Source organism: Grampus griseus (genome assembly GCF_964374135.1).
Source record: "Grampus griseus genome assembly, chromosome: X".
In the NCBI taxonomy this organism is placed as follows: domain Eukaryota; kingdom Metazoa; phylum Chordata; class Mammalia; order Artiodactyla; family Delphinidae; genus Grampus; species Grampus griseus.
Window position 1 is genome coordinate 3,398,527 of NC_138999.1, and position 9,799 is coordinate 3,408,325.

The following is a 9,799-nucleotide window of genomic DNA, read 5'->3' on the forward strand; positions in this document are numbered from 1 at the left end:
TTTCTGTCAGAGCAAATCTATTCCTAGAGAACTGTGAACAGGAGGAGTCTGACTGCATATTTGTAACCTGTTTCTTGAGGCACTTCTGACAACTTCAGCTTCATTCGAAAGGACCGCTGTCCATCCAAAATGAAGTTCCTTTATCATTTCTTACATTAGAGACAGGGCTTCAATTTTCTTGGCCATTTTCCTTCAATGGCACATTTTGGAAGCTGAGATTTCAGTGATAATATTGACTGGTAAGAAATCATGCAATTTCTTTCTTTGTGGCATCGTTGTCTGGTTTGGGTATCAGGGTGATGGTGGCCTCGTAGAATGAGTTTGGGGGTGTTCCTCCCTCTGCTATATTTTGGAAGAGTCTGAGAAGGATAGGTGTTAGCTCTTCTCTAAATGTTTGATAGAATTTGCCTGTGAAGCCATCTGGTCCTGGACTTCTGTTTGTTGGAAGGTTTTTAATCACAGTCTCAATTTCAGTGCTTGTGATTGGTCTGTTCATATTTTCTATTTCTTCCTGGTTCAGCCTCGGAAGGTTGTGCTTTTCTAAGAGTTTGTCCATTTCTTCCAGGTTGTCCATTTTACTGGCATAGTTGCTTGTAGTAATCCGTAATACAGAGTGAAGTCAGTCAGAAAGAGAAAAACAAATACCGTATGCTAACACATATATATGGAATCTAAAAAAAAATGGTTCTGAAGAACCTAGAGGCAGGGCAGGAATAAAGACGCACATGTAGAGAATGGACTTGAGGGCACAGGGAGGGGGAAGGGGAAGCTGGGAAGAAGTGAGAGTGGCATGGACATAGATACACTACCAAATGTAAAATAGCTAGTGGGAAGCAGCCGCATAGCACAGGGAGATCAGCTCGTGCTTTGTGACCACCTAGAGGGGTGGGACAGCGAGGGTGGGAGGGAGATGCAAGAGGGAGGAGATATGGGGATATATGTATATGTATAGCTGATTCACTTTGTTACAGAGCAGAAACTAACACACCGTTGTAAAGCAATTATACTCCAATAAAGATGTAAAAAAAAAAAAAGAAAACATGCAAAAAGATCCTTCCAAATATAGAAAGAAAAACATTAAAGGATGTACTATGTCCCAAATACCACATGTTTTGACTTCTCTTACCATAAAAGGCATATCTGATGAGGGCAAAAATTTTCATTACAAAGGGACAACCACACAGTGACAAGTCAAGTCATTCATTGCCCCAAAACATTCCTCCTCCTGTTCCTAGAGGTAAATACTTAATAAACTGTTCTCATCTGTCCTTCCACGAATACTGATAAATGAGCAACTCTGCGTGTTCACTAAGGAAATTCTGCAATGCACAAGGAGATGCTAACTGGTGGTTCTACTCTGGGTAGGACGCTCAAGGTCTCCAAGGTTTGATTCTGCTCGCACCTTTTCTTTCCCTGCATCACCACCCTTCCAGCGTGTCTTGTTCTCTGCCTGTACCATCTCAGCCACAGAGAGACACTCAAGCAGAGCACCCCTACAGATTTGGGGCTGCCTGATTGTACAGCTCCCTCATGAGGTTCTAAGAAATCAGGCCAGTGCCTTCTCAGCTTAGAAGAACCACCTTACTATTCTAAGCCACTAGTTCACCTGCCAGCAATTTGTACTCAGGCAAAAAGGTAGTCTCACCCCACGAATTCCCTGTTTGCTTAGAGACCATTATCTTGTCTGCCTGTTGGTCAATATCAGGAAACAGTTGTCTTGTGTATCTTGTCAATTTTATAGTGGTTTACGGAAGAAGGGTCCCTCCACCATAGTTGAAAACCTGTTCTAGCTAATGTCTATTCCATTTTAAGGTTGGTGAACAGGAAGTATGAGTCTTCTGTTTCCAGAAATACTGCAATTGAGTTTCTTGGTGCAAACATGCAGGTTCAAAACACCTAAAATATTGCATACGCCATGTATCAAATACATTGAAATGTATGTCTAAGAAGACAGAAATGTAAGGGAAATCCCTGAGGGGTAGAAAACCAGTAAGTATAAATTCAAATACTCAACCATGGGGAGACGTTTAATGCATCTAATGTTCCTGGCATAGTATCAATATTTGCTTCATGTTCTTTTTTGGTACGAGCTTGCTGTACATGAAATTGAATAACGGTCATGTCCTCAATGTTCATCATAGCGCTAATTTAGTTATATGGGGTCTTTAGTGTCTTATTTAAAGTTGCTAGACCTAAGTGTACTCCCAAATAAAGTTAATATCATGGTCTGCACTTTCACTTTCTAGGCATACAACTGATAATTGGCCATTTCCTTTATTTTCATCCCTTGTTTATAGATATCGTGTACTCAACAGATAGTCTTTTGATTCGTGTCATGTGTGTTTTCCTCTTAACCCAAGGTAAGACCCTTATGAATTATGACAAGATCCCAACAGCCGCGTGATGTCTTGGAAGTTCTCAGTCACTTGTAAGGACTTACCAAAGGACATTCTTCATTAGAAATCCTAGCTACATGCAGTTTTGTCCATTTAATCAGTATCTTAAGAACTAAAATATGCCATATTTTTAGGAGATACGTATTAGTTACGTGACAAAATTTCCAAGATACCGTATTTCGGGGGCGGGGGGGAATTTGGAGCTACACAGTGATAAACATGCTTCTGTGGAAAACATTTTAAAATCTATAACATGCTAATAATATTACTTTATGGAACACATCAAACTTTTTTGACCATAATACTGGTTTTGTTCTAATCTTTCAGAAGTATTTATAACAAAGGAATTGGAGGACACTTGATTATGCGTTGATGCCAGAACAATGAACCCAATATTTCTGAATTATTAAGTATTATCATATGATTAATTATATATCATATTCTATAATATAATAGTCATATTTTATATATTAATTATATCATATATAATTAATATTGATATATTACATATAATTATATATTATGTATAAAATTTTATATACTTGTATAATACATAATTATAAATTTATATATATAATTGTTATAATTTATATTAATATGTTATAATTATCAGTAATACAATAACTATATATTTTAATTGTTAATAACGAACAGAATTAACGTCTTCAGTCTCATTTCTCCCAGACTTAGAAATATTCCAATTCCTATAACTTTCAGGTGGGTGATATTTTCTAATTTTCTAATCTAAAAGAATGTAGAGGCCCTGGGCTTGATAATTATTATTTTTATTATTTCTTTAGTAACTTTTTTTCAAGTCTGTGAGAAAAGCTGTGCCCCTTTCCTGTCAGACCTGTCAATACATCAATCCTATATGCCATGCGTCATTTGTATTAAGTACTTTTAAATATTAAATATGCTATGAGACACAGCCCTCTATTTTTCTATTCATCTAAGTTCAATTCAAGGCCAAGTTCAATTCTATCTGGGACTCTCTCACCATGATTCTTTCCCTCCTTGGCAAACAGCGCATCATTCCTTCCCCTTACCTGGTAGTTCTCTTCACACCTAAAAGAATCACCTGCAAACTCCATAATTTCCTGACTGTGTAGTTCAGAAGATAGAGGGGAATCACTTCAGGGAAACAAAAGAACACAGATTCAAGTGGCTCTGAAATTGTCTTATACGCTCTCGGATGGAGACTTGCTCGCTTATCCAAGAGCTTAAGAACTCGAACGAAAGCGTCTTTAGAGAAACGCCATCCATGTTGCTAATTAGCCAGCGATTAAAGGATTCAACTCAAGCCATTTCAGATCATTTCTCTTCTGCCCGAAGGCACTGTAAACCAAGTTAGTTTTGAAAATAGAGCAAGTGGTTTTATTCTTAGCATGAAGTCAGATCTTTCTATAACCCATGATGAGTCGAGAGGAGACTAGAGCACAGGTGGCAGCTGTTTAGAAATACGCCAGACCGCTGATGAAAGGATGAAGCCCTGGAAGGTGATGGTCACTGCCTTTTATATGCTGAGAGGGTAGGTCTCACGGAATGCCTTTATTGCAGGAAACCCTGCAGAGAGTGTCTGTGCTCTTTAAACACTTGGCAATCAATTAGGCTGGGCAGGATCCCTTCCTGGGCAAGCCTTCCTTTTTGCCAGCTTGCTTTGCAATTCTTTATCACAAGCTAAGCTCCCAGCATCCACGGAAAACACCGTTTCAAGCACAGCGGGCAACGTTGCTCTGATTTCCCCAACAGTGGCACCCGCCATTCATCCTAAATGAAATGCTTCTTTCTCTCTTTCATCAAATGTCACCAAATAAAATATCACATTTAAAAGTCATTTGTTCTAGAAAGGTACAAAATATTTTATTCCTATGAACCGTTGAAAGGGTGGAAAAGGCACTTTTTTTTTTTTTTATTGGATTGCACGCAGGACCTCCTGAATTTTAAATCAGTTCAGAATAGCTCAAAATAGTAGCTAAATTGATAGTCTTCACAGCTACTGGGCTCTGGGGGAAAATAAAAGAGGCTACGCATCAACTAGGAATCAGAGAGTTTCGAATTTCCTGGTGGAGCACTGGTTGAGAATCCACCTGCCAATGCAGGGGACATGGGTTCCAGCCCTGATCCGGGAAGGTCCCACATGACGCAGAGCAACTAAGCCTGTGCGCCACAACTACTGACCCTGTGCTCTAGAGCCCACGAGCCACAACTACTGAGCCCACGTGACACAACTACTGAAGCCTGCGCGCCTAGAGCCCGTGCTCCGCAACAAGAGAAGCCACCGCAATGAGAAGCCCGTGCACCGCAATGAAGAGTAGCCCCTGCTCGCGGCAACAAGAGAAAGACCGTGAGCAGCAACAAAGGCCCAACGCAGCCAAAAATAACTAAAAATGTATTTCAAAAATTAAAAAAAAAAGAAATAAGAGAGTTTATAAATTCATTACTAAGTTAACTCTGGCAGTTATGACGCTGTTGAGGAGTAAAGATACTGAAGACATTGGTAAGTTCTTTAGGAAATCTCTTCCTTGTCATCAGGCACCAGCCAGGCTTGTTAAAGTCACCATCTGTAACTAATGGATTTGCTTGGCATGGTTGCTATTAGCGATCCTTGGAGATCGAGGGTAGAAGAGACAAACTGAATACTATTTCTAACTGGTAAAAATAAAAACGATTAAAAAAATAAAAATTGGGCTTCCCTGGTGGCGCAGCGGTTGAGAGTCCGCCTGCCGACGCAGGGGACGCGGGTTCGTGCCCCGGTCCGGGAGGATCCCACGTGCCGCGGAGCGGCTGGGCCCGTGAGCCATGGCCGCTGGGCCTGTGCGTCCGGAGCCTGTGCTCCGCAACGGGAGAGGCCACAGCGGTGAGAGGCCCGTGTACCGCAAAAATAAATAAATAAACAAATAAAATAAATAAAAATCATGTCAAGTTGTATGTGTATTTACAATTGTCAATGCTCGCCCATTAAAGGAACCATGAATAACTGTGAACTTTTTTGAAACAACATGCCCGGCCTATGCTTTAGAAGGAGAAGAAATATTCTGTTCCTTTCAATCATTTTGGGGGAAAATGGAGTCTTCATTTTATTATAACATCCATCATACTCATTCTACCACATCTGAAATTTTACTTAACTTTGACACCTAATGAGTTACCAAAAATATTCACGGAGCTTGTCACTGACTAATTTGCTGCACAATCATAAATATGAGTATAGTTACGTGAACTTTAAAGAAAACTTAAATGACTATGTAAAAGAATGTTGTACCTTAAGGGAGAGAAACTATACAAGAAAACTGACTGATTCAGTTAGAGTTAATGACACACTAGAATCAAATTAGGAGTTTAGGACTAACGTATACACACCACTATATATAAAAGAGATAACCAACAAAGACCTACTGTAGACCACAGGGAACTCTACTCAATACTCTATAATAACCTATATGGGAAAAGAATCTGAAAAAGAACAGATACATGTATATGTATAACTGAATCACTCTGCGGTACACCTGCAACTAATACAACATTATACGTCAACTATACTCCAATGTAAAAAAGAATCAGAAGAAGAATTCGTTTATAACTTTTTGTACCAAATAGCAAAAAGGCTGAATTTCATTTCTTGATATTAACAGAACACACACTAAACAGCATGGATCTAGGAATAAATGATAAATACGACAAGCTCTTGCCCATGAAAGTTCATTCAGTCACCACCTGCCATTCAAGACCACCTATTGTCCCTGTAAAACACATCTGATTACTTCCTGGCCACTTCAAAGTGCTGTCTGTGTAATAACTGTCATTTTTCTCCTTCCTTGTTTTACCATGAGATACATGTCAAATAGTACCTGCCTCTTTGAATCTCTTATAGACTCACCACCATGACTCACTTTGATGTTTTAGGGCAGCTGGTGTTTATCAAGTCTTTACTTACGGTACGTGTCCTTTTTCTCCACTCATGGGAGTTTCACTAGCAATGAAGGGGGAAACTAAGTCCACCTTTCCTCAAGATACTTTCAACCAAGGAAGGGTAAGTATTCAACAACAGGACACAAATCCCAAGGCAACTTAACACATGTTTGTCTGGACAGGTGCCATGTCCCCGGGGACTCAGAACATTTTTAAGCATTTCAGTGCAATCACTTAATGTTTGTGCACCTTAGACATTCGACATTATGTGACACCAATAATGTCTATTCTGAAGGCAACAGAGCATGTCTGATGATTTGCAAGGCTATTTTATCCAAAGATTTTATGTTACTGGGCATTTATTGACTTAACTGAAATTTCAGCTTGAAAGTACAGCGGTCCCTCAGTATCTGCAAGGGGGCTTGGTCCCAAGACCGCCAGCGATACCAAAAATCTCAGGACGCTCAAGTGCCTTATATAAAATGATGTAGTCTTTGCACATAACCTATGTATCCTATGCACATCCTCCTGTATACTTTAAATCATCTCTAAATTATTATACCACCTAACACAATGTAAATACTACGTAAATCATTGTAAATACAATGTCAATGCTCTCTACATTGTGGCCAGCACACTGCAAATTCTAGTTTGGCTTTTGGGAATTTTCTGGAATTTTTTAAAAATATTTTTAATCTACAGTTGGTTGACCCTGAGGCAACGAGCCCCAGGAGACAGAGGGCCGCTTGCATAAAGCTGTTAGAACAGCAGGTAAATGTCAGGTGCTCAGCGGAGCTGCACAGAGATGAACTACCAGTTATTGGAGTAGCCCACTGAGACCAGAAGGCACCAGTGAAATTAACAGTCGGACACTGAATCTCTTGCTGCGGTAGCAAAAGCAAGAGGCTAATTTGGAGAGACTGCCAGACTCCATATTCCATTTTTCCCCATGGAACGGCGCTGGGTGAGGGTCAGGTCGATCAGTATAGACCTGGGGTCTTGGGAGGTGGTCTCGCTACCCAGGCAGCCCCAAGCTCAGGGCTTCTGCTGTTTTATGGGCTCAGGTCTAGGGGGAGGGAAGGGCAGGGGAGCCATGATGGAAGAGTGCTGGGTGCTCAGTCAGAGTAGAGGAAGGGTCTTTGAGGACTCCGCTTCCTTCCAGAAGGGGGTCTCAGCAGAGGCACCCAGGAAAACCTCCACCAAGGTCCCCCAATGAGGAGGCCTCCAAAAGGGGTACCTGGGCCAGGAATGCAGCTATGCGTGAGGGTGCATGACAGCATGGCCCATCAGGGGGCTGAGTCCTTAACTATAACCCTTCAAAGACTGCCATGCACTGCCAGGTACCCAATCTGCTGTGCGGAGGGCAGTTTCCCCACCTGAGGGCTGCTAGGCAAAGCCTTTGTCACTGCCTACCATAGGGCCTGAAAAGCCACACATGGTTTATTAGCCAAGAGTCGGATTCCTGAGTCAGAGCACCTCACAGATCAGAAAAGAAACGTGGCTGCAGTGTCACAAGCAAGATGGAATACGTTGTGAGATTGAGGGCGGTCAGAGCACACTGAAGAAACCCGGGCAGATGGAAGAATAAAGCATAAGGAGGAATGCGTAGGCGCCGCATTATAGGGGCCCTTAACTTACATGACTTCAACTGTACTTGCCGGTCAGAGAGTGAACAACAAAGTAGAAAGATAAATAACTGCAAATATTTTCTCCAGTGGTACAGATGAACTTATCTGCAAAGCAGAGACACAGACGTAGAGGACAAATGTACGGATACCAAGCGGGAAGCGTGGGGGATGAATGGGGAGACTGGGATTGACAGATATGCACTACTATGTATAAAATAGATAATTAATGAGAACCTACTGTAGAGCGCAGGGAACTCTACTCAATGCTCTGTGGTGACCTAAATGGGAAGGAAATTCGAAAAAGAGTGGATATATGTATAACGGATTCACTTTGCTGCACAGCAGAAACTAACACAACATTGTAAAGCAACTCTACTCCAAGAGATTTTTTAAAAAAGATAAATAACTGAAAAGAGCTCCAACAGAAAGTCCCCAAAGAAAGATGGCAGCTGTCTCCTCAGCTGACCTCAATTCCAGAAAGTCTTGGACACCATGAGACTCTCAAGACATAGAGTGAGACTGTCATGGTTGAAGCCGTATGTGTTTCATACAACATGGCACCATGGAAAAAGAACTCTGCTTCCACTGGACTGAAGGACAGACAGAAATTTTATGTTCACGTGGCGTTTCCTACTACAGGATTGTTCCACATCAGGGAAGATCCTGAAAGCGTTTTCAAGCACGTACGTGTCCATACGCACTTTTCACATTGTTCCTTAACTTGAGAAAAGCAACAGCTGCACACATACAGACTGCTGATGAACAAGTTACAACAAGTATAGGTGAATATCACTTTGGATCTGCGTGTAGAAATGATGCACTATACCATGAATTTGGAGTACGTCCACGTATTTGTTTGTCTTACTCACCCGTTACAGTTCTTTAATTTTCAACAGATGGTCATACGTTTCATATGATGTCATCTAAAAATTGAAAATGGATGCAATGTAGTTTCTTTCTGTGATCAATATTTCCTACTAGAAAATTAGATCCTTCTCTGGCAAGAATTGAAGTCTGCACTCCAAGTCTTGTATTTGAAAAGGAAAATACTGTAAATTGCATTTGAGGTGTACTCTATGGGTAAGTGGATATATTCTGTCATATTTTATTCCAACCCATTAAGGTATGATGAAACAATTTATTCTGGTAACAGGTATTTATATAAAGCAAATGGGACAGATGAGATGTATAATAAATTGTCATTATTTTTATTATTTCCTGATGGTGCAGATTCTTTCCTCAGACTTCATGTTTAACTCCCATGTGAATCATCTGAGGAGCTTATCCCTGTAAGAACCCCCTTCTTTGCTGGATCGGCCTAACAGCCACGTTTTCCCTCACTGAACCTATTTTTCAACTTGCTGGTTACTGATATTCATGTCACTCTCCCCAGTCCAAATTGATAGCAAATCTCCTCAAAAGAAGAACTAAGGGACTTCCCTGGTGGCGCAGTGGTTAAGAACCCGCATGCCAATGCAGGGGATGCAGGGTTGAGCCCTGGTCTGGGAAGATCCCACATGCTGCGGAGCAACTAAGCCCATGAGCCACAACTACTGAGCCTGTGTGCCACAACTACTGAGCCCACGTGCTGCAACTGCTGAAGCCTGCGCACCTAGAGCCAGGGCTCCACAACAAGAGAAGCCCGTGCACCGCAACGAAGAGTAGCCCCTACTTGTCGCAACTAGAGAAAGCCCATGCGCAGCAACGAAGACCCAACGCAGACAGAAATAAATTAATTAATTAAATAAAATTACTTAAAAAAAAAAAAGACGAACTAACCAGGAAGTGTAAAGAGATTCATGTAAGGAGACTGAAATGCATGTGCAGTACTACCTTAGGCCCAGCTGAAATGCATGTGCAGTATTA